A 25,913-nucleotide genomic window follows, 5' to 3' on the forward strand; every position below is an offset into this window, starting at 1 on the left:
TGACTACGCTAATTGGCTTCATGGGCACAGAGTTCAGCGTCTGCAGAGTAGAATCACCTCAGTTGTTTTACAATAAATAAATAATAAAAATGAGAGTCCCTGATTTGGGGATTTTTTTGTTTTATTTTGGCAATGGCAAATATTTCCAGCCTCCTACTTATTGTGATTAGAGTTTGTGTGCAGCCCAAGTCTCTGCACGCTGTAATGAATGGCTCTTTGAAACAGGTGAGCCAACATCTTTTTCCTTTGAGTTTTTAATGTAGCTGGGGTTGATAATAAAGATCAATGCATCCAAAGGTGTTCATCAAGTTCTAACATCAAAACAGTAAGGAAAGCAGGAATCGCTGTGCTCGTAAGAGCTGTAAATATCTTGTAAGACTGAATATCAATTTTCAAAAAATAAAGCTTGCTATAAAAAGAAAACCCCAGAAAGATGTATTTTACAATAAGATTTATTTTACAAATTTCTACTGACTCCAGCGGTTTCCAAGCTTGCCAGGCTGAAGGTTTTATTATTTATTTTTTTTTAGCTGCAAGTGTTTTAATGACCCTCATTCTTCCTCTGCCTGATCCTAACTCTGCAGCCCATGGTCACTGCTGGCTCCGGTGCCGGAGTGACCTACTGCACCGGCAATCGCTGAGTCGGCAGCAGCGCCGGCTCCCTCGCCCAGCCCTCTTCCTAAATCCCGGCTGGCAGAAGCTCCCGGTTGCCGCAGGGCTGAGCATGTTCTTTGTCCTTCCAAAAGTCCTGGGCCCTGCCGGGTGGGGAAGATGGATCTGGCATGGAGTGGGAAGCTGGGACGCCTTTGGGAAGTGGCTGGCGGCTGTTTCGGTCCCTGTTCTCAGTGCGGTTCTTGCCAAACACCAGCGTTGGGATTTAGTGCTTTTACTCTCTTTAACGCAGGCTGAACTTGTGCAAAGTGAGTGCAGGCAATTTCAGTTATCCTCTCGCTATAGAAAAAAAAGGGTGGGGGAGAGGGAAAAGGAGAGAAAAAGATGACTTTGCCTTGCAAAAGCTAGTTCCCTGTGAGCAGGTATGTTTTTTCCTCAGTGCTGTACAAACACACCTCTGTCCTCACATTAAATTTTACCTTCTGTGTTTTGGGGAACATGGAAAGTGATCTTCCAAATGGGGTATTTTGGCTTTTGGCTATGGCTTTTCGGGGTTACGGAGGTATTCAGAAATTCAGAAGTGGGATCTCAGTGCAGTCTGCAGAGGACTTCTTCAGCTGCCTTCATTCCTTGGGCTAGTTTTGAATGCCAAGTATGTGCATTTTAGGTGCTGTTCTTGTAGTTTTAACTGTGAATAAATGAAGGAATTTGATAGTTATGTCTGTCCTGGATGAGAGGTAGCTGCTGTAGCTCTAACTTAAACGTTTTCCCCAGCTGGTCATAAATCACAATTCACAAGGATAGCTCATTATTCATGGTAAATGAGCTAGAGAAATTCTTCTTTCTCTCATGCCCCTCCTTGATAACATGATGATCATTACTATGCAAAAAACATTAAGAAATAGCCTAAACAATCTGCTTGTCAATACAAGCCTTTATAATGGAGATATGTGTGTGTGTATATATGTATATGTAAGAGCCTATTAATAGTGTTATCGTAGTGCTGACGTTCTAAGGATTTAAATGGGCAAGGTTTTTAGAAGGATAATGTCTTTTAGTAGATCAGCAGTTTTAGTTGGAAAACATTGGCAAATTTTGGTCTCAGTTCTCTATCAGCCTTCAACGATACTGCCTCTTCAATGCAACGCTCACACTCTCTTTGCCTGTTGTTATTTACGCTGCTGCTTGGGTTCTCCCTCTAATCAGGAACAATTAAAAGCACATTTTTGCTGCCTCGAATTGCACCTCTGTGTAATTATCTGTGGGAATAAAGTCCTGACGGCAGCCCCTCTAGCCAGAGGCATGCTCACAGTGTATGTTGCTTAGAGGTGTCCTATTTACAGCTGTCCACAATTCTCCTCGGTTATTTTTCAGGCATACTGCTCTTTTCTTAAAATTGCATTGCAGAGTACTCTTCATCTCACAACTCACGCAATAGGATCAGGGCAGCAGCTGTAACTGCTGTAACTCTGAGCCAGTGTTTTATATCACCAGTTGATCTGCCCTTTGTTAGAGGAGTCTGTTACTGTCCGTGTACCTCCGTTGGTGAGCAATGACTTCATCTGCTGGGAAAGCAAGTAACCTAATTTTGAGTAATTTTTATAAGAGTCATGGCTACAATCTCCTGTTGGCTTTGATATCTTCAAGATTTTATGAAGTAAAGGAGTTAGGACTGTTCCACCTCCCATATTCTAACTTCTGTCTTGATTAACAATCTGAGCTTTGTGAGAAGAATCAGATGGGTGATGCCATGGTCATGAAAAGTTTATCTAAACATGAACACAGACTTTAAAAGCAAAAGATCATGATGTATACTTGTTGGTTTGGCTCTCACGTAGTTTTCATGAATTCCTATATAGAGCACACCCAACAGTAATGTGCTCTTGATCCTCTGACAGATGACTCCGAGAACAGCCGCTCATTCTGAAACCTGAGCATCAAACACTTTCACCCTTTCTAGTACATAACTTTTAATTCTTTCCAAACAAAGCAGCGCAATTCAGGCAGTGCAAAGCTTGGCAGGTAGCATGATGATGAAGATTGAACAACTTAATTGTGTTCTAGATAGAAAGTGCCAAAAGGAATCAATGATACAGGAGCCAATAAGAAGCACAACTCAGGCAGTCACACTCTCGCTCTCCATCAGAGAATAAGGTGGTTTGTAATTTAGTATTCCTGCATCAAATATTTTTTCTTTTTCTTCCATAGGGGAAATTCACAAGCCTTTACAAATATTAAAATCAAATTTCAGGTTCCCTTTATTATTATTCCGTTTCTATGGGTATAGCAAGTGAAGCACTTTATTTTTTTTTTCTTTTTAGATGATCAGACTTTGGTCCAATGCATAAAATATATCTGAAATGCCTCATTCAATTTAATAGCTGCCCATATATCCTAAAAGAAAATCACAAGTAAAACAAACTAACTGTATTTTGCACATTGCAAGCAGAAGCTTGATGAAAAGCGTTTTCCAATTCTAATGTTTTTACCTGCTTTGTTTTGCATAGAGAAATTAAGCACACACATTATAAGTGTGTTTAATAACAAAATATCTAGTGATTTCATGTGGACAGCAAGGAAACAGCTTACCATCTTTTAAAATAAATGGAAGCATACCCTTTAGGTTACCTGCTCTATGTGATCCTTTGAATGCCAAGGGTAACAGTGGCAAATCTACAAGAAAAGAAACAATAATGAAGACAAAAATTCTTGAACAAGAGAGATACAGGTTTCCAGCTGGACAATAACCTCTCTGTGTCTCCTTTTAGAATATAATGGATTTACTCATCCCAGAGCTGAGCTGACAGTCACCCCCACACAAGTAGTGTTAGAAATAATCGAATATACCATAACAGCACTTCAGTCTTACACATTATTGCTTTAATTGTATACAAAATAGAGTGAATAGGTATCGTATCACTACTTCTAGATTTCAATTTTATCTGCTCTGGGAGTTAAAAAAAAAAAAAAAGAAAAAGAGAGAATGAAAAGACACTTTTCATCCTGAGGCAGGAATCATATCACCTGCGTCTGGTCTGGGCCACAGTAGCTCAGAAATGCCACGGAACAATTTGGCAGAGAACAAAGAAATAATTCTGCATCTGACTGTAAATCCAGCAGTAATTTAGTTTATCCAGCTTGAAATTTCTCCCAGATACTGTTATGTTCAGCACTCCCACACTTGCAGAAGATGCTGCAGGCTCTTTAGCAATCACTGTCCCTGGGACCTTGGCTTTGTGTTTCCCCCTGCGGCTGGGCTGCCCGGCGGCACAGCCGCCCCCTCCCACGCGGGCACTGGGGTTGCTCCTGAGAGATTGAACTGGATCTCTGGCTCTTCCTCTCACAGGCTTTTTTACTGGGGGAGAGTAGCAGGAGCATCCCTACCGTAGCTGAAACATCCTGACATGGCTTTTGTGGTGGTGCCATTCTCAGACGCGCCATCCAGGGTCCCTGCATGGGAGCGGGGCAGGAGCTGGGGCTGAGGGCTCCTGCGCATCACCTGCCCTGTTGGCAGCTCTGCTTTTATAAGTGCTACTCTGACCTCTGGGCAGGTGATATATATCTACGAAGCAGCCCTTGGAGGGCCCTGTTTGATCGGTACCACCTTCCCTCTTCTTACACCTTTCAGACACTTAAGGAGAAGAAGGTTGGAGTGATGCAGGGTGCCAGCTGGCCACCCCTTCCCTCCTCCCCGGGGCTCTAGCTGCGTTCCTGTCGAAACAGCGATGCTGCGGCAGATCCTGTTCCTGGAAGAAGCTGCCTTTCCTGGTAGCTCAGTTTTCAGGAGCTGTGTACATGGTCTCCCCTCTGCCTTGTGAGTCAGTGAACTGCAGCGAGCTGCGCGTGTGGTTTGCCAGCCCTTGTGTTGCTGGCAGCACTTGCCATGATGCTTCTCTCTCGGATGTGCCTTGAGCGTGACAGGGTACAGAGCCAGGCTGGGCAAGTGCCTTCTCGCAGGCGTTCTAGGGCATTGCTGACTCTTCCGCTATATTTCCCCAAACTAATTAGATGCAAAATGGAAACCTGTGCATTTAAATGCTGAGTATAAAACCTGCATTAGTCTGGAACTGGAATAAATTGTGTGCATAATTCTCATTAAGAAAGGCAGTCTGCTCAGGTAAAACACATGGCTGAGTATATATGGCAGTAAAAAATCAGAAAAGCATGAGCAGTTCCTCTGCTCATTCGTGGCAGCGATTTACTGTTCCCTCCCTGCTCCCGTCCTGTCTCTGAAACCGGATCATCCTTTCATGGGAGAATAGTTATAATTTGCTACTATCTCAGGTTCCAATTAGAATGAAAGTTGATATTTTCAACAGTTCTGCAAGAGAAAAAACTTCCAAAAAGTTTTAGATCAGAAACGCCAAAGCAGGAGGCGCTGACTGCTCCATCAGTCAGAGGCAATTTCACATGTTTAAATCAAATTTCCTGTTTAGAATCAGCAAGCAAAAATAAAAAATCATTGTTTCAAATTTTTATTTAAAATAGGAACTATTTTGAAATGTTACTTTGAAGCAATTGTTCTTCAGTTGTCCTGGCTGGAAGATAAGGACCTTTAAACAAAATTGAGTTATTCCTGCAAAGAAATAATATATTGACAATGCTGTATTTTCCAAAGGAAGAATCTTTCAGCCAAAAATATGTGAAATTGGAACAAAACCTAAAGTTACAGTGTTAGACCATGTTAAAATATATTTGAAAGTGCTAGTGTCCAAAACGTGAAGCTGCAGGCTGCCCACTCTTTCTGAAGATGCTGTGTAGCAATGGCAAACCACAACTAGGAGCATGAGCTCTGGCGCGGGCAGAGATTTGGTGTGGTGCAGGGACAAGATGCAACAGGCCAAGTGACCTCGGCCTCAGCAGGTGTGAGAGACTGGAACCTCAAAGTGATTGTCTCAAAGCTTGCTTAAGCTTCTGCAAATTGACGGCAGGCTTGCAGACCAATAAGAGGCTTGCTGTGTCTATTTAGCAGCTTCTGCAGACCATTCTTTTGCTTATCAGTCACCACCCAAGATTGCCATCAGCTGAAAAGGGTGTAGGCCTTGGGTTATCAGGGTGGCCAGACCCTGCCTACACCAGGGCTTGCCTGGACTTGTCCCGTTACCCCAAACTTGCTGTGCCACCATGACTGTGCTAAACTAAGCTCTGTCCAGGCAACAAAGGCAGGAAGAGCTCATATGTTGACCGTGTCAAACGACAATTAGCTAGGCAAAGGCCACCGTCATGCTGATTGGTCAAGCCTACAGACCAACCTGGACTATAACTGGTACGGTGACCCACCACAATGGGAACCGGGACTCCCACTACCACCATCACGACTTGAGAACCACGGATCAACGGGACACTGATGAAATTCCAGAGGACCCCTGAGATGTCATTGGGCCCGTGGTGGTGACTATACTCTTGCTGTGCTCCGTAATACTGCTTCTCCTTTCTGCCCTTCCTCTACTTCTGCCTTACTCTGTTGCTCATCTCAGTGACTATTGCTGGGGAATAACAATAAACCTGCAGTGCGTGGCATCTGACCTCATTTGTGTCTTAATTTCACGCTTGGAATCATTGTGAACCTCTCTTGGACCCAATGTAGTCAGACCAGGATGTAACAGCAGGTGAGTTGCTCCCCTGTCTCTGCTGGTGGCACCCATCCTGGAGTTCCCCTGAGGCTGAGACAGCAGCTCCAACTTTCCCAGCTCCAACCTCCCTTGCAGATGGCGCTGGAGGGACAGGTCTAACCGGCTCTGCCCTCGGATGGGACCCCACTGCCTAGTGTGCCCTACTCAGATTTGAGCTTCCCATGGGGAAGAATCAACGTGATCTGGGAAACATTGGATTTCTTTAATCGCCAAACACATTTTGTATGCTTCCTGCTAATTTACCAACAAATCATGGTGGGAAAAACCTCTTGCAAAGCTGCAGAGTGCACTGACTGACACTTCTATGCTCTGGCTTACTAGAAGCAGCACTGACTCACTCGCTGAAGACAAAAAATCTGAATTACGTTTTAGGAAGTGGTAGAGCTCCCTTGGGCAAAAATCTCACTTAAGGAGTGTAAAGGGATGGGAAGATGGCAGCTCCCCTGGGTAACCATACAAGGAGCTAAATTCAAAACAGTTGTAATTTAGAAAAAAAAAAAAATAAATGCATTGTGACAGTTTATTGTCTGGAGTTTATAAAATGGGGAGAGGAGGAGGCCAAGAGGAAAAACTAGGGGAAGGACAAGAGCAGCGTTTATAGTATGTACCTATAAATTATTTCCCCCTGCATACACGCATGCTGTGATTGTAATTTCATCTTCAAGTTTTGGTAACGTAAACCAAAGTCTTGAGCATCACTGCCAGGGCTGCTGCTCTCTCCAGAATCCCCAGCAGGAATTAGAAACTTGTGCAGGGACAAGTACATATTCCTCCTTGTGTCCTCTCAACCCTTTTAAAGGGGTCTGGATTAAATGCAAATGTAACCTTTCTGTATATTCATAGAATGCATAAAAAAGAGAATTTGTGTTGCTGCCTATGTTGTTTGCACTGTGCTGTTGAGGTAAAGGTGTTGATATCAGGAATATACATAACTGGAATCACTTTCCTGATGTGGTGGTTATTAGAATAGGCACAGGCCCACACAGGCTGAAAGAGGAAGTGTTTCTTCAAAATATAGCAGCTAACCCTACATTTTAATGCTTCCTACTATATATACACTTGTTTTTATTACAGCATAAAGTACTTTTCCATGGTACAATAAATAGAAATACAGCATATGCATGTGTATTTATCACATTTGTGGCTGATATACTTCTGGTGAAAATTAGGAATAGAAATAGGACTATGAATACTAGGTCAATGTGGCAAATAAATTTAGAACAAGATAGCAAGCTGCTATCTGGGACCAAACTTTGTACAAGGATTTTCTTTGTAAGGGTATAAGGATAAATTTGAAACAACTCCACAGAATTTATTAAGGTGAAAAACAAATATAAAGTTGAGGCAAATAAAGCCCTAACTCTGAGTCTTCTCCACTTGGGTGGAGAATTTTGGAGACTCTAATTTAGGCCTAATTCTCATCAGAATGTATGTTCAGGTATAACTGTTCGTAGATGAAGTCCAAGCCCAGGAATAAAAACAGTGCGTGGCCTGATTGTATATGAATTCATTAATTATATCTGTAGTTATAAAAAAATTGGAAATAGTCTAAATTTTGAGGAAAACAACCATTATTCAAATCCCACTTTAATGTAGTCCTTGCCAATTTGCCTTCCATAACAGATGTTACTTCTCTTAACAATTTATTGTGGCCAAACCATTTACTTCTAGCCAGAAAATTGCATAAATGATAAAAGCCAAATGGGAGGAAGATGCATGTTTTTGTCAGTGCAAAGGCTTACTTTTCCCCCGAGGTGATGTTGGTTGCACAGGAGGTTGAGTGTCTACCCAGGTGCACCCATAGACATGCACACTCCTTTGCCTTGTTCTTCAGTTGTGTTCATTATTTTAGCACTCGTTTGTTTATGTTTTTGCTCTTCTAACTCATTTTTTTTTTTGGCTTCTCGAAAGTCTGTTTCTCTTTAGCCTTTCTTTTCTGCTGCAGGGGAATCCTCTTGACCAGTTCAGAATGTTTTGTCTGCGTTTGATCTGATGATCCCTTCTGTCCCCCTGCATCCATGGGCACTTTCACATCTCAGTTCTTGGCCCTTCTAGATGCTGTCTGACTTCCTTCCTAGACTGAAGGGTGCACCCTGCTCTATGGGGCAGAGTGCTTTGAAACCTGAAGTCCTACTTTTGAAAGATAATGATCAGACTCTACCACTCAAGATTAAAATACCTTTGATAAGAACTTGCTACTAAACCAGCCTGCTGAAGCTACCGTTGGTTGAAAGAGATGGAACATTCTAATTACATGATGATTTACTAATTTATATTTTTCCCTCAGAGATTCTAAGCAGGTAGTTACACTGCTTCATTTGTGACTGTAGCAAGAATTTTAGCATGGTATAATACTTTGTGGAGGTAAGCAAAATTGTCTCATGATATTGCATTTCATTAGGGTATGCAGTTATCATAGCCAACTACAGAGATAAGCAGGTACTTTCGTGGACAATAGTTGTGTAAAAAAGAAGTGATAAAGCCTAAAGGAATGTTCTAGAGGGAGTCCTGTTGCCACACCAGTGTGCCCAGATTTCCCTCTGCTATTGAAAGAATAGCTGATCCAGATATATTTCACTCTTAAATCAGGAAAATGATTGATGACCCTTGAGTACAAACTGTCCTCAGAAAGTTTGCCTTCTCTAGCCAATCTCAGTCTTTTCCAGTGGCCTTTTCACAGGTTTAACAGCCACACAGATAAAAGAAGCGTGCAGAGGCTGAAAGCATCATGGCCACAGTTCCACAAGAAGACCTAGGATTTCAGCAGAAATGCCAAAGACTTGAGAGGTGAGCCCTTGCAAACCTCATGATGTTCAACAAGGTGAAGCATAAGGTCCTGTATATGGGTCAGGGCAATCCCAAGCACAAATACAAGCTGGATGGAGAATGGATTGAGAGCAGGCCTGAGGATAAGGACATGGGAGTGCTGGTGCATGACAAGCTCATCATGAGCCGACAATGTGCACTTGCAGCCCAGAAAGCTAACTGCATCCTGGGCTGCATCAAAAGAATGGCCAGCCAGTCAAGGGAGGTGATTCTGTCCCTCTACTCTGCTCTGGTGAGACCCCACCTGGAGTACTGTGTCCAGCTCTGGAGCCTCCAACATAAGAAGGACATGGATCTGTTGGAGGGAGTCCAGAGGAGGGCCACAAAGACGATGAGAGGGCTGGAGCACCTCTCCTATGAAGATGGCTCAGAGAGTTGGAGTTGTTCAGCCTGGAGAAGAGAAGGCTCGGGGGAGACCTTATAGTGGCTTTCTAGTACCTGAAGGGGGCCTACAGAAAGGATGGGGAGGGACTCTTTATCAGGGAGTGTAGCAAAAAGACGAGGGGTAACGGTTTTCAACTGAAAGAGGGTAGATTTAGATCAGATATTAGGAAGAAATTCTTTCCTGTGAGAGTGGTGAGACACTGGAACAGGTTGCCCAGAGAAGCTGTGGATGCCCCATCCCTGGAAGTGTTCAAGGCCAGGCCAGATGGGGCTTTGAGCAGCCTGGTCTAGTGGGAGGTGTCCCTGCCCATGGCAGGGAGGCTGGAACTAGGTGGTCTTCAAGGTCCCTTCCGACCCAAACCATTCTGTGATTCTATATTTTTCTAGAAGCCATTGGGAGATGGGTAGGATGAGAGGTAAAGCATTTTGCAGTGGTAGAGGCAAAAGCAAATTTCAGATCTCAGATTCACAGAGAGGCTGCGACTTTCATCATAATGATTTCTTCATCTGTGCTGAGCCGCCAGGATCCTTCTGCTCGGGCTCCACACGTGCGGCCACAGCTGAGCATCGGGGCTGAGCGCTGCCTTGAGGGTCTGAGAACAAGACACTGCCAATGGTTTGCAAGAGTGACTAGGAGCCCTTCTGGACGAAATGATCTGCATAAAAGTAAGATGTTATTCTTACTAATAATACTTTTCATATTCCCTTTGTTGCAATTACTTTCACAACATGACTGAAGAGACATGCTGCTAAGAATAAACTTGATACTTGCACTGCATTATAGTAAAATTGAATATAATTTTCCATAGAAAGAGAGAGTAAAAAGAAACATTTTTTTTCTTTACGGCCTAGCAAACTACCAGCTGTTCAGACTGCCACCAGCTCTACACTGCTGCCTTACGTGGGAAGGAGGCAAAGGTTTCATGCACTTTGAAACCTTTAATTTCTCTGACTAAGAAGCCCATTTTGCATTATTTGTAATTTTACACATTTCATGGCTTGTCACAACCTTAACTGCATTTGAATGTGGTTTCTGTGTGTGTTAAATATAGCCTTTTTGAATAAGTGACATTTCCCGTATTTTACGCAGTGACAAATTGCAATTGTCAAAGTAAGGGTCTTAAAAATATTAAATGACGTGCATAGTAGGCCGGTGAAAACAGGCATCTTGGTGTTTCACCTCTTCTAAGGGGTTGAAGCAACATGTAGTCCATAGGCAACGTGTCAGCAAAGACACCACAGGATGTCGCATCATGAGCATAATGGACACCATTGTGTCAGTCCTCTTTAGGCCAGTTCCTAAAAGTTGGAGTCATGACATGGTTCAGTGTGTCTTGGGTACTGTGTGAGAAGACACGTTGCCCCAAAGGGTTTGTCATCAAAGCCCATCTTACTCTGTTTTTTAATTTTTTTTTTTCTGGAATATTAAGAACAAGTTCTAGTGCCAATGGTGCAAACAGTTTCTCTTGATTTCACTGGATAAGCACTGAGCATATAAAGTGAACTATTTTTTATCGGGTTTTGGAAGCATTTAACCCTAAATTGTTTTATTCTATCCTGCAGCTACGCATACAAGAAACCACCAAGAACTGCAGTATCCTTACAATATTATAATTTAGGAACTGCTGAACCAAGTTTTTCCCTCAGTATGCCAAGGCAACAGATTTCACTTTCTCTGATGAGGGAAAGATCAGGGGAAAACTTTGTTTGAAATATGTTAGTAAAAAATCACTGACCATCACTAACATCATAGATAAGTGTGGGCATTACTTGAAAATAAACTAACCCAGACTTGCACACAATTAAGCTCAAAGATGATTCTAAGCAGTATAGCACGTCTCTATTGCATATTGCCTTATCTTGTTAATGTCAGCCTGAAAGCGTTCCAGGCAAATCTGTTCAGAAAAAGAGCACAGTATGTACGAATCCCTCTAATCTAAACAAGATAGGATGCTTCTTACAGGTATGCAGTTTACAAGGCATGGAACATATGCTGAATGAGGAAAACAAAAGAAATCGTGATCATGTAGCAATCAACCCACTGAATAAACCAAGATGCTGTGGACAAGTGTCTTTCATCGCTTAAGTGATCACAAAGAGTGCAAATTAAGCCTGCATTTTCAAAAGGCTTTATTAAGGTATTTTCCTGTCTTTGTTTACCCCTAATGCCATTGTTTCATGTTCAATAGAAGTACTTTTTAGGGGGACACGAGACACTCAATATAGCTCATGCAGAGAACAAGCAAAAGTCTTAATAAACTAATAAAAAGTCTTAATAGGCTGTGATTATAACAAAGTGTCTTGATCAAAAAAAACCCAACACCCCTAACCCCCCAAATCCAACCTGATTGTAACAGTACATTTGCCAACTGTTCACATGGGAATGGGCCAGGATTCATCATTTAAAGTAATACCTAATTAATGCTGTTTTGCAACAGATGTCAAGCTTTTTTTTCTAGTCTCGTGTGCATATAACTTTTATCTTGTATTAAACATGTCCTCCGAAGCCCATTTTTGACCTCTGTTTTGGTGCAGGCCAACAAGAACTTGCCATGAAGGAATAGCTGAGGGTCGCGCTGATGTTCAGAGCATACTGGGGACCAGAGCTGAGCCCCGGGGCTGCCTGGGGTATGTAATACACGATCCAGGTCACAGCTGGTTGCTTGTTTCTTCTGCACTAATTTAGCTCTGTGGCCTCCTGGGGTCTTAGGACAGTAGGAGGCCAAGGGCATAAGACCGTGATGATTGTTTTTCCTCTGTTTTGCCCATTTACGGGCCAGTCAGTTCTGCCTGGACGCTCCTATGGCTTTTGTGACACTCGTGTTCCTGACGGAGGCGCACAGAGAGGCTGTGTGGGACAAGCCCATGTTTTAGCCAGGCAAAGCAAAGTGAGTCAGCTGTAGCCTGCACGGCAGCGCTGAGCTGTGCCTCAGCAGAGCTGGTGACGTGTCCCAGGCCTCCCACTGCAGGTAATTTTTGTTCTGCAGTCAAGAGAATTTGCTACAACTTGCCCACCCACCCCCAGTAATTTCCCTCTCCCGCCCCGGCTCCCTGCGCCGTGCGGGCTGTCCGGGGCTGGCGCTCGCAGGGCTGCTCACCAGCATCTTCAGGGGCTTTGTTGGTGCTGTGCTTGCCAGGGACTGTTATATTGCCAACACAGACATGCCATCGTGTGCCTTTCTACCAAAGCCACGTTTATACAACGTGCACGGGGAGTTATTCGTATGGGTGTCTGAGGAATTTTACAGAGAAGCCCTGTTTTACAGACTCAGACAAAAAACCCCCAAAACACAACCATAAGAAAAAATGACAAGGAACACAAGGGAGATGGAAGCTGGAGAGAGAGCAGAGGGTGCAATGATGGGGGAGGCAGCTCTGAAATGCTGCATGGTTTTGTTTTCTCTCTCATCTCATCTGCTGTCTAACCTGCAGTGCTTCCAAAAAGAAGTAACGCACAGCTTAGCTTGTGGAATTAAAAAGAGCAAATTTTGAGGTGGATATGGCCCTATACCTCTTATTTCATGTAGGGCCCCCAAAATCTAGGGATAACGGTGTAAGCCACGGGGATGACAGCATGGAATGAAACACAGAGACAGGCAACAAGGAATGCTTGGCAGAGCAGGCTTGATTTATTTAAAACAAAGTACAGTAGCAAAAGGCATGTGTGCGTGTGTCTGTATGCACATACCTGAACCTATCCAGAATAAAATTCCAAACAAAATTTTGCCAGTGTGACCATAGATTGAAAAGCTCAAGGGAAGATTCATACTTTCCTTCCCCAAACCTTATTCTGCTTCTCTTTTCACCTGTGAAAGGGAGATGAAACAAAAGTGGAACCAACCCGTCTTGCTGCGGGAGCAAGACGATGCTTCTACAGCCTGACAGCGCTGGCTACGCCCAATATTAATGAACTCTGTTGGGGTTTTTTACTGCTGCTTTTAAACATCCTAGGGCAGAGAATAAAGTATTTGAAACTGGCAGATGACATGGAGAAAACAAACTTTGGGCTGTACAATCTATATGGATTTTTTAAAAGCCTAATTTCTAGACTCTAAAGTCTCTCCAATTCAGATGTTAAAAAACATGCTTTGGCCAAGACAGAGTATTGCTCTTTATTTTGAGCTTCCCAGCTTTTGTTGGCTTATAACATGCACAGGTGTATTAAAAAAACCTGTTTGGCATGTAGTAAACCTTTTTAAATTTTGACATAAAAATACAAAGTATTTACCTTCTTCAAAGAACTTACTTATTTTTAGGACCTCTCCCTTCCCCCCGTCTTTTCCCCCTCCCAATTAATATGAATGCATGGGGAAAATTTAAAAAATGAAAACTTTATAATGATGGGGTGGCTTGCTTGACATTTCTCAACAAAAACTGAGCTCTTGGTTTCAGGCTGTTTTTCTAGCTTGAATGAATTTTTATAGTTACATCATAAACCCTTGAAAATCATAGATTACAGGGAAAAGGGTGACACAACCTTAGTTATGATACATCATGAGCTGTCATTCTAAAAAAAATATTGTTAACTCCTTTTGGGAACCTGAGAATATATTGTGATGTTCATGCACCATCTGTTTGATTGTATTCCAAAAAACGTGAGGGTGAAACATGTATAGTCTAAGTGTCAGTCTAGATTAACTTATCAGCTCCATAAACTACAAACACAGACACATACCTACGCAGCTAACCAATCCATACTTCATTTGTCAGTACAGTGTATTTCATTTGGAGGGTAGAGGACAAATGCATATGTTTAGGGTAGTTAACTCTGGAATGAGACAGCTTTTCCTGGGCTATATGTTTTCCCTGGGCTATAATTCCGCTTTGGTGACAAAATTTGAAATTGGTGAGTCAAGCTCTCGAGGATCTTGATGTTGGCTTAAAAATCACAACTTTTCAAATATAAAGTCTTGGAAAACTTTCCTTAGACTTTGAGGGTTTAGGATTTGTGTCTCAAAATGAAAAGAAAACAAACAAACAAAACCCCCTTAAAAACATAGCTATGATTTTCACAAATTAGTGGACAACCAGGGGCTGGGACTTTGAACAAGTTCTAACAATTAGTGATTATTTTGACAAACAAACATTTTCAGTGGTTAGATCATCGGGGTCTGCACGCCCTCCAACATCACTCGTGTGTATGAGGTACCAGCCAGAACTGCAGTGTTGGACCGTTACCCATCTTTGCTTCCACCACGCACACTCTGAGAGCCTGTGGGTCACAAAGCTGACAAGACTGCAGATAGAGGGAAACGTTACTGTTTTAGTACAGCTATCAAAAGTTATTGACCAAAGAAATCTCAGCAGCCGAGGATGGATCTGTTGGTAGAACTGCTGGCTGAAAGAAGCTAAAAGGATCTCCCTCCCCCAGTTCTGCAGACGAGGAATGAGTGAAGCATAGGAATTTCAGTTAAAGTTAATGCCATGTTGGCTGACGCACAGGCAGCTTCAATTCTCTTTAATTAGTTCAGAGTTAAGTGACAAAGTATTTAATCAGCGAGCTAACAAGTGCAGCAGCTGATTGCTCTGTGCGTGCGTGCACTTGTGTGGGGGTGTGACTGAAAAAAAGTAAATAAAATTACTTTCCTTGCTTTAAATGAAATGGGATCCCTATTTTTATTACACCTGCAATCAGTTTAGAGGCATGATAGAGCAATAAAAATTGATTGTATCCTCTTTATTCCTTTAACAAAGTATTTCATTTAAGAAGATACTGTATTTTAACTGTTTGGCTTCTCAGGGTATGAATTTAGGCCTTATTTCCACCGCGTCTCTGTGAAGGGAAATGATCCAGCAGGCTTATCTTGATGTTGTACTGTTGTATTTAAAGCACACCTATTTCTCTTTGCCACTGATCAGATTGCAGATTGAGCCCCCTTTTCTTAGAAAGGTCTAGAAATCACGATCCGCGTACATAAGCTTATTAACTTTCAGTATTGCAATTCATTACATGAAGGTCTTAAGATAAATACTGTGAAAACCCTCTAACTGCTGCAAGCCACTTGCCGTCTTAGTAATGCAGATTACCATCACCACATCACCTCGCGCTGTGCTGCCTGCCTGCGCTGCCGGCGAGTGAGGTCCAGTCCGTCATTCCTGCCTCAGATCCAACGCCCTCTGCACAGAGCCTGCCGGCGCCTGCGAGACTGAGAGTCACTCCAGTGCACTGAACTGAGAACATGTCAACCGGCCGAGGATGCCATGTGCGGTCCTTTATTGGCACTGAGCTCGTGAATCTCCCTCATGTGAGCTGGAAATGGCCCGTGGACCTGTTCACTTTCAGAGTTATTGGATCCAAGCTGAATTATTGCTGTACCTGGACCTCCAGGCACAGAGGGGACCCTGCGTGTTGGGTACACACGAAGCAGACAGGCCAACCTTGTCCTAAGCGATTTCCGAAACTAAATTAGGCAGGAGGCAATGGAGTCAGGTGGAGGAGCTCAGAGACATACTGAAATCAATTAGTATGGGCAGTAGTCTGGCAACAGTAGGAACTCAAATGAGCTTTGAGATAAATGAACCTACAACTGTAGTAGTAGTTAACTGCTTTACCTAGTCAAAACCTTCCTTTACAAGTCTCTACAGAAGGAGAAAAGAGACTTTTCAATTGATTGGTGAAAAATATGGCTCACAAACACAAAGCGACCCTTCCTAGCTGAGTGGCAAAAGTCCTGAAAATTCGTTGGGATTTTTGTCATTGGTTTCAAAGAGACCACGATTTCAGCTATGATTGATAATTTATAGTAGGGGCCATCCCAAAAACACAGTTTGAGATTGGCAACGGGGACTGAAAGGACTGAGCTGTCGGGGCTGAATCAGCTGAGATGCAAATAGCCGGTTTATGGGGGGGAGTGGTGCAGGGCCCCCCAGCACACAGCCCTAGGAGTGGTGGAGAGGGTCACGTCCCCACAGATCTTCCTCACTGTCCACCAGGTCCCACGCCTCAGACAGTGGAAGTCATAAAAAATCTGTAGTGTTGTCTCCGCTCTTGAGCAGCGGCCACACTCCTGGGAACTTCGTTTTTTAATTTACAGTAGAGTGCTGGGAGAGGTTAGCTTGAGCAGACAGACATGGAAAACAGACCCTTGAATATGAAGCTGACAGGTTTTATTTAGAAAGCCAGCATATGCACTGGCTGCATTCATATCTGCAGTGTTCCCCAGCTTGACAGGCAATCTAGAGTATGGTCTATATTAAAGAGAAGTAGTTTTGGATTCAGATTTTGGTTCCCTTCATACAATTCTTGTAACACTGAACATTTTTAGACAAGTACTGGTTTTGTTTTTCGGTAAAGACTACAGATCCAGTTCCTCTCATGTCTTTTTATTTAACAGCTCACTGAAAAAAATTGTGGTTTTGCATAAGTCTGGCTGCCTAGTTAGGCAAGATTACTTGCATTTGTTCTATGCAAGTAAAATACCATCAGAGTTGATCATAAAGCCCTGCCTGAAGAGACTATAGAAAGGCATGACAATTTTTTTTATGGTTTTAATTTAATCTCAGATATAATATCCAGCAAGTAGAATGCTCTACATAGCTACATAAACAATATTCTTATATTCAGAATACCTTTGAGTTTCCCAGGGACCTTAGGAGGATGGGTTGATACTGCGGGTTTTCTCAGGCTACTGCCGCTCCTCTGAGGTGACAAAACAAACAGCTTGTTCACGGGAGCTAACGGCGGGTTATGTCATCTCAGTCACAAAGAAATGTATGCAAAAGAACTGTATGACTGAAACTTCAGTTCAAGTCCTGAGTCAAGGAAATATCCTTAGGAGAGCACTTAAACACTATGCATGAGTTTATATGCTTCGCTGGACGGAGGTGGGCTGCAGAACACGTGCAAGTTCTTTCTTGAAGTAAGATCAAAGAAAATGTATGTATGTATTACAGTTTGTAAATCTTCCTAGGACTGGAAAAATTAGGACATCTAAAAAAAAAAAAAAGCCAGACGTAATTGTTGCAGTGTAGTGGTCCGGAGTCAAGGTGTTGCTAGATCCATGTAATAAATAGTACCAGCTAAGGAGTAAGACCATGAAAGCGGAGGACTGATTTAACTTGTCTTGAATCAGTATTCTGTGACAGCTATAGATAAAGCACTCCGTTTACAGAATCCTTTTCTAAAGATAACAATAGCCATAAACGTTGCACTTCAAAACATTTTCTCAGTTATTAAGGAGGTGGTTCCCACACGAGCCTTCTCTTGTGTGTAGAAGTGTTACTAGAGACCTCTATCAGATAATTTCTTAACCTGGTGCGTAAATATCCATGCAAAACCTGATTGCACGCAGAGCACACCGATACCGATGTGGTGCTTCTTCATGGTCCTGGAACCAGCTGAGCAGCGACTTCTGCCCTTCTCTGCCTCTGCTACATGCGGAGGTCACCTGCGCTAGCTACCCTTGCACAGGGAACTGGGACAGATGCTGGGAAAGGGGTAGGTAGATCCTGGGAAAGCAGCTGAGCAGGTCCGTAGCTTCATTTAAATTTGTCCCAATGGTTAAACGTTATTAACTATTTTAGAGTTAATATGATGTGATTTTTGTAAAGTAGCAAACAGAGAAGCCTCCTGCAACCTAAAACTTAAACCAAACTCAGAGAAGACTAAAAATAAAATCAAAATAAGCTGAAATTTTATTATGCAAGTTACATCAGTTTATATTTCCTGTTAGACTCTGTAAAATTTTCTTTCTTTGACTCATACAGACTTATCAATATATCCCATTATTTTTACTCTCTTACGGATCTTCATGGTATTGATTCAGTGAGTGCAAGTGTGGAAAGAAAATAAGAATACAGCAAAAATGAGCTATTAGGATTTCCCCCAAAGTAGGGGCTGGGCCTTAATGTATGTAAGTGCTCTGACATGGAAATAATCCCAGGTGGTCAGGGCTCTTTAGCCTATGAGGTGGCAAAACGAGACCCAAAGTCTGGCAGTTGATTGACTCACCTGATCCTTATCAATCTGCAGATGGGGATGATTTTGCTGTGGCCAGTCAGGCCATTGCCTAAGTGTTATCAGGGAACCCTCAAGGTGATTGTTGCTAAGTAAGAGATTTTAAGAATAGGCTTTAGAAGTGAGGAAACAAAAAAGTGGAAAAAAAAATAATAAGTAGCAATGAGGTTGTGTAGTTTTTGGGAGTGTAAATGGTTTTAACTTCTGGATGTAGCTGTGGAGCCTGAACAGCTGGAGGAGTTACAGACAGCTGATTGCTTACTGACTGGTAAGTGAAACAAACTTGTGATTTTAATGCAAACCCCGCAAGTATGTGTTCAGGTAATAAATCCTGCAGCTATTACTACTTGTTTTCTGGTAATTTTAAAAGAAAGATACCTGGAATTGTAGTTTAGGACTGAGGCTGGAATGCAGAAAATAAGGGGCAATGATCATCCTGTCAGGAAGGTTTCCACTTTCATGTGTCCACTAGGTGTTACTTCTGCTTCTAGTTAAAGATTGCTCAGAATAAGACAAAAGGATTGACTTTCTGTGGAGGAGCATGTTACCACACAGTCTGAAAGGTCTTATTTAAATGAGCATCTAGGCCTGTGAGGAATTGTTCCCTGGCAGGAGATCAAAGCTTCTGGAAAACCCTGGATGTGGAGGGGACATGTTAACAGTGCTTTACCTTGCTACAATATAAATACTATACGTGTTTTCTGGGGACTAATGGATTTCTGGCTGGGCTAGCCATGCAGATGTGTGGCAACTCAGCAGTTCCGTGATGCTGCCTGCTGTGCAAACCCTGCAGCTGGTTTCCATTGAAAACCGGGTGCAGCAACACAGTGAACATGGAGACAAATAGATTTGAGAAGTACAAATAGAAATAATAATTTTGAGTGATTCCTTCTGAAGACTTTTAAGGTTCTTACTGTACTGTGTTGGAATGCCACTGGTATGTAGGAGATATTTTTAATGTGTATTTGTTTTCCCCTGGTTTAAATGAAATATTTAACCTAACATGTTAATCTGTGTACGCGGACAAAAGGGAATGAACAGAAAGGGGACAAGGACAGGGAAAGGGGAGAAAAGAGAGAATCCCTGAGGAAGCTGAGGAGCTTTCCAAAGAACAAATAGCATCATCTACTTTGTGGCTAAACTGATTAGCTCTCTTATAATCACATCTCAGCTGATGAACTTTGTGATCTTCCTCTGTAAGAGCCCTCTATGGCTGTTCTATTTCATTCTTTAAGAAGATTAAGTGGGTAATCCTGAAGCTCCACAAAACCACCTGTTGTTTGGGCCCCTGTGTAATAGGGCTTTTGAGGCAATCCTTTGACAGTTCAGTAGTAGGATTGTGAATCGGCTCACTTATTTGTGTACCTGCTGGTTTCCAGTCTGCACGCCCTGCATGGCACAGTGTGCTAGATTCCCAGCAGCATTAAGTAGCTGACCCTTAGGAAAACTGGGCCCAATTAACCTGTCTTCTCCCCTGCTTTCCCCTCCCAAGGGACGGTTTCTGTCTGCAGGGACGCTGCTTTTGTTTCTATAATGGCATTTGCAGAGAGACGGTCTCTTCACCATCTGGCTGTTCCAGGGTTTAAAATGTGTCAGGTGCAGGTGAATGCATCTGCTTCATCAGGAAGGGTCCCTTGCAGCATGCCTGGGACAGAAAATCCTATTAAAAAAAAAAAAAAGACCAAAAAAAGAGGAAATGCATTGGAAAGGGAAAGAGAGAGAGGTAAACCCAGGAGATCCAGGCAGCTGCAGGTTGAGCTTTAAAAAACAATCATGCCAGAATTGGGTCAAAATCCTTGTTCTACATAATATGCTGGGACACAATGGCAGCCGTTCAGGCTGGGATGTATTCCTGTGAACCACGCTCTCTGACCATCCTACTCAGATGTCACTCACTACAAGGGAAATTCCTAAATTTAAACCCACAACCTTCACTCCAGAGGAATGTAGGAATGTCATTTTCCGAACAGTTCATAATCCTGCAACGATAGAACATCTTTGTAAGATATGAGTTAAATATATTCTGGATTTCCCACTTTTCTGCTCTGCCGATGTTAAGGCCACAATCCAACAATATGTTAAGCCTGTGCTTAATTCTAAGCATTTTAATGATCTGATGGTAGTAGCCAGTAGTGTGGCTGTTTGTCTGCTTTGATTTAAAGACTTCCTTAAATGCATTGCTGACTTTGGCTTCCTCTAGCACAGGTTAATACATTATGATTAAAAATAAATAAGTTCAGTTGTATTGTCATCCACAAAATTGTCTCTGTCAATCTGTTAATATAAGGTTCTTCTCATCAGCATGTTTATTCTTCCCCATCTCCCCCTTAATGAAGCCTGTGAGGGGAGAAAATATAATTTTCAATTCATAAATCTTATTTTAAATGGTAGAGGTATTGCAGTCAAAGGTCTTATATTAATAATGTCTTACACTTAGCGATTTTTTACATGAAAATATAGGCCAGGCATGGATGCTGTTAAAGTAGTTCTCTGGTGTCTTGCTTACACATCTGCCTTTCTGCTCCCCTCCGAGTCCAGCAACCCTAAACCAGTGTGATCCAGTCAAAAGGTTTTCCAGCAGCAGGGGAATACATCCCGGGAGTAACAGTTACTCACTGCTCATGTCCTCCCTTTGAGCTGTAGTGACTGGTAGATCTACAGCTATTTGCTGCAGTTTGGTTACAGACACAAGATTTTGTGAGCCATAGGTGCTGAGAAAATCACACTTCAACTTGTTGGTACTTTTCTGACCGTGGAAATCTGATTGCTTACCAAAAAAAAATAAATAAAAAAATTGTAAACATATGGCCATTGTGTTTGATTAATCTGTTCCTTCGTGTTCCCTGGCAAGGAATGAAGGGGTCACCAGACTTCAGCATAGATAAGTCACTTCTGGCTGCCCTTCAATTTGATCTCTAGTAATCACCATTAATGTTGTGTGCAGCTTAATTGAATATTTTATATTGCGAAATGGATCGGTGTGATTAGCAGTTATCACGCTAGAAATGGCTCAGTAGAAAAAGAATCATCAGAAAAATGTTTTTGTCAGGGCGTCTCAAGTGGCAGAGTGAGGGACTAAAACAAAAATTACTGTTGTGAGAATCAATTTGATCAGTGGTGCTAAGGGCAGATGGAAAATGGATTAATCATCCCACTCCTGGCCCTGCAGAGCAGGTAGGGTTAATGACAGGAGTATTCTTTCACAGTGCTCTTCTGGCTGAGGAAGATCACGGTAACCAAATGGAGGGGTGTGCTTTGATTGACAGTTTGTTCATCACGGCATTGATTGTTTCCTGCCATTCAGCTTGAAGACGGGTTGTCGACTAAAGGAAAAGTGTCTAATTAAAATTCCTTTGTGGTGTGATTCCCCTAGAAAGGCATGAAACCAACAGTTGAGATAGCAGGAGAGTTTAAAAATTCTATGTTCCAGGATTTCAAAGTACCTGTTTTGCATGACCAATTTAGAAACCTAGTTCTGGGGGTTTGTCCTTCAATGTAGTTACCTCGGTGTAGCTGCCCTGTGAAGTTTCAAAGCAGGCACATGCCGCTGCCTTCAGTTTGGCTTTTTGGCTAATGGCTTTGTATTTTCTAATGACAACTTGCCAGGGGAGAACCTGACTTTCTCAAGATAAGAGTAAACAAACCAGGGGATTTACTCTGGTTTTGGTTAAGAGGTGAATTTGAGTCGTTGATGGCTCCTTTTCTTCCCCAGAAATTCACCCATAAACTCAGGAGTGGAAGGGAGCTTAGCCGTCGTAGCTGGCTGAAGGGCATAGCCTGTGTTATAGGAAGACGGCTGTCTCTCTCGTAGCAGTTGTGTGAACAGCAGCATTTGTGAAATGTTAATAAACACTGAAAACTCTCTCACGCCAACAAGTTGGCGTGCTGTAGCTCAGCTTTGTTGTGGCTGCTCCCATTGTGCACTGGGCTGTTTGTAATTTTGTGTGCAATATTCTCTGTAAGCCCAATATTTTCTATATTGTGGATGTCTCTTTCTGTGTTACTCAAAAAAGAATTACAGCAACTGTTTCCAAGCCTTCCTATCTCCCAAAGTGTCATACTAACTAGACTGTCTCAGGCTAGTAAAATTCCGAATGTTTTGTGTGAAGGGGGCTTTTAAAGCATAAATTAATGCTGAGCAAGCACAGCTCCTTATCCTTTATTAGTCTGTGTTGCTCACCTTGTAATCTCCTGTAAGCCAGTAAATAAAAACTCTTCCTTGTAAGAACTCTAGATGCGTCTTGAAGAATTGTATGGCAGTTGACTGTTATATTCCGAAGTACTGAGATACGGCTATGACACCCTCACACAAGAGAGAGAAAAAGCTCTTGAATATATAAAGAGTACTAAAGAAAAGTTGACTTTTTTCCCCATGAATTACTATTTCCTATTCTTTAGCTGGCGACAGACATATATTTTGTTGCAATGAAATATAAGGACACAGACCCATGAGAGTGAAAGTGATTTTAACTATATTTAATACAAGTATTTACATATTCCAGATGATAAAAGGATCAAATGAGACTTCTTTTAGATCAGTATAAAAGGATGATTCAATATTGTGGTCATTAATTCTGAATTTTACTTAAAATACTCGGAAGTCAAGCAATTTTTCTTCATGTCTAGGTATTTCTAGAAGTAGGGTGCAGCTTTATTGATGTGTTTATTGGAAATGAGGGGGAAATAAGAGATGTGTGGCTTGAGACAGTGAGCGAAGTCTAAGTCACCTCTTACAGAAAAGAGGTCTGGACAGATGAAGAAAATAAGTTACTTGTTACCTTATTTCTCATTAACATATTTGGCTGTGGAGAATCTATACTCTTTAGCAGGATCATTTCTGAATTTTTGTTGTAATACTTTCATGAGGTTGAAAGTTGACCGCAAACCTCAGTCCTTCTAGCTGTACAGGGGCTCTGGTACAAAGCAGCAGATACAGCCTCCTTCACTGGCAGGCAATGCTGCACGCATACCTGCTGGTAAGTCTTCTTTTACCAGAAGAAGATGTAGAAATCCCTCCTTGGAGGCTAAGCAAGATAGGGCAGAACAAGTCCTAGAAAGATCAGGAGTTTTCAGAGTATCTGGAAGTATTTTAATTTACTATTTTCTTAATGGAAGATGGACTTCAGTCATGAATGTGGCAAACAAATCATTTCACTACATTTGGGAACAATGTGAATAATTCTGTGGTGTGATTTATTATGTGCCATTGAAAGCAATTTTGGTTTAATCAGAAGTCGTAGTAAATATGTAATTAAAAAGTTCTCAAAATGTATGGGTTAAAAATGTCAAATAGTATTGGTTGGTAACAGCTTCATTTGTCTACTTCTGTACTTGGAGTTGTATGGCGGGGCACAATCACATGTACAGCTCAGTGATTTATAGAACTGAGAGCAGACACTAATAAGAAAAAGCTTTTAAAATAAAGACTTCTATTATATCATTTATGTGGTATGCCCATAAAGGTCAAAAAAAAAAAAGACCGAACAGATAGTTTCTAGGCCTGAACTTGGAAATGTCCAAGCTTATACCCTTATGAACATAAGAATTACAGAAGGAAATTTCACCATAAATTTGGTGGAAAGCTATGTCTTGCTAAGTGGCACTCAAAACTGGTATTAATTCTAAAAGCTAACGTCAAACTTGCCCTTTCCCTCCCTTCCTCCTCCTAACAAGGAGTTTGGTCTTCAGCTAGTATTTGCTTCATTTTGTGTTTTAGATGAACAAATGCATTTGCATACCCTATAGAGGCATCGGTCAGGGAGAAGTGTATGGTATTTAATACAATACAGGTAGCAAAGTTTTTAATAAATAATTTATCTGAAGTATTTTTGTGGTCATGAAGATTCTGAGCAGTACAGATTGGTGCAGCAATGTTGATATTGAAAGAACGGGACTGACTTGCATCTGCAGGCGTGATACAGCCCAACATCTCAGTTGTAGCATCAGCTCTTGCTCCTGTCCAGTAGTTGGGTGGAATGGTGGTGTAGTAACGTGGGCGCTGGCAACCTGGTACTCGGCTCTGCACGCACGTGGGAAACAACAGCGGCGGGAATACTGCTGCCTGCTTGTCCTAAATTCTGTGAACCTTCTGCCGTGCCTCTGCTGGGAGTGAGCTGGGTATGAACCACACCAGATGTCTGTGCTGCCGTCAGCAGCCATGTCTCTAGCAAACAGTCCTGCTTATGCTTTTGAGCTGGAAAAGTTTTTGGACAAAAGGAAAGGTGAAGAAGTGAAAAATTACAAATGACACTTCTAGTAGACAAATTCTGCAGCAAGCACAATCTTACAGGAGAATCAGGTGATCTATTGACGAAGTGCTTCCATGTACAAATAGATACCCATTTCTTTAATCTCAATTTATCAAGGAATGTAAGGCTACATATGTTGTTTTCTTGCTGACTGACATCTAATAACTGATTCTGTAATACTGTACTGTTACCAGATAACTCTTCCTGAGAGTATTGTGGGGCACACTATGCATTTAATATGGTTTCCATAAGTAACGCTGCAAAGGTTACATTGCTATTCCAACTGCTAGCTCAAAGCGGGGCCAACCTGGGGCCTCCCTCCAAGAGGGACTTGAATGATGGTAAGTAAATATCTATGTATTACAGAAACTAAATAAGTTTCTGCCATACTTTCTTCCATATTCTACAAAAAACAACCAAAAAAAAAAAAAAGCTGTGTTCAAGGACTGGTGGATTCTGGAACAAGTATTTGAATTCGGAGAGGGTTTATTGCCTTTCTAATTGCTTTTAGGAGCAATATTGGGTAGGAAACTAACTGAGAAAATGTAGGAAACTTCCTCGGAAACCAGGAATAGGACAGACTTATAAACCTAGCTCCTATCTGTGGCTTTATGGTAGGAAACAGAGGAACTGGTGGGAAGTCTATAGGGTGGATGGCTTTCCATTTGATTTAATGTTTCCTTTCACTAGAAGCTCTGTAGTAGGAGGAAGACTCTTGGCCCGGTTATATGTCTTGATGAGTATTGCCTCACTGCCTGGGAAGGATCTTGCCTGCCTCCCCAGGTAAATTCTCTGGGGAGATTACAGCTGAGCAGAGAAACAGCCAAGTCGTCTGCCCAGCCCGGGAGCCTGAGCCAGGCTGGAGGCTGGAGCTGGCTGCCATGCAGTGCAGCATGCTGAATGACTGCCCGTTGGCTAGTAAAACCATTGCCTTGTTCAGATAGCCAAAAATATAGTAAGTTTTATTTTGGCACTGTGTTTATGAGGCAAGCAGTTTGGAAGGATGGTCAGAAACAGCCTTTCAAAGCTATGGCGTGAGGAGGAGCACCTGCGTTCCCAAGTACAACCTCTAAATTTTCTGAACCTCAGGAGCTACTTCAGCCCTGGGGATTTCCGTGTGGCGTAAAGCCCAGGGTGATTCCTTTGTATAATGTACAATGGGTGGGCTTTTACAAGGAGTATTTGTAGAAATACTGACATTAATATACCTGTTAGTTCACATACATGATGAATTACAAGTTATGCTAATTATAA

The 25,913-nt window shown here is 42.1% G+C and overlaps 1 long non-coding RNA gene across 1 annotated transcript; it reads left to right on the top strand.

The window, feature by feature from the left end:
* The first annotated feature begins 5,756 nt into the window (after nucleotides 1-5,756).
* Nucleotides 5,757-12,417, top strand: LOC141747326 (uncharacterized). Its single transcript, XR_012588675.1, has 4 exons — nucleotides 5,757-9,032; nucleotides 9,980-10,121; nucleotides 11,419-11,593; nucleotides 11,991-12,417. It is a non-coding gene; the product is annotated as an uncharacterized LOC141747326 (long non-coding RNA).
* The last annotated feature ends 13,496 nt before the right edge of the window (nucleotides 12,418-25,913 follow it).

This window comes from Larus michahellis, chromosome 8 (genome assembly GCF_964199755.1).
Source record: "Larus michahellis chromosome 8, bLarMic1.1, whole genome shotgun sequence".
Lineage (NCBI taxonomy): Eukaryota > Metazoa > Chordata > Aves > Charadriiformes > Laridae > Larus > Larus michahellis.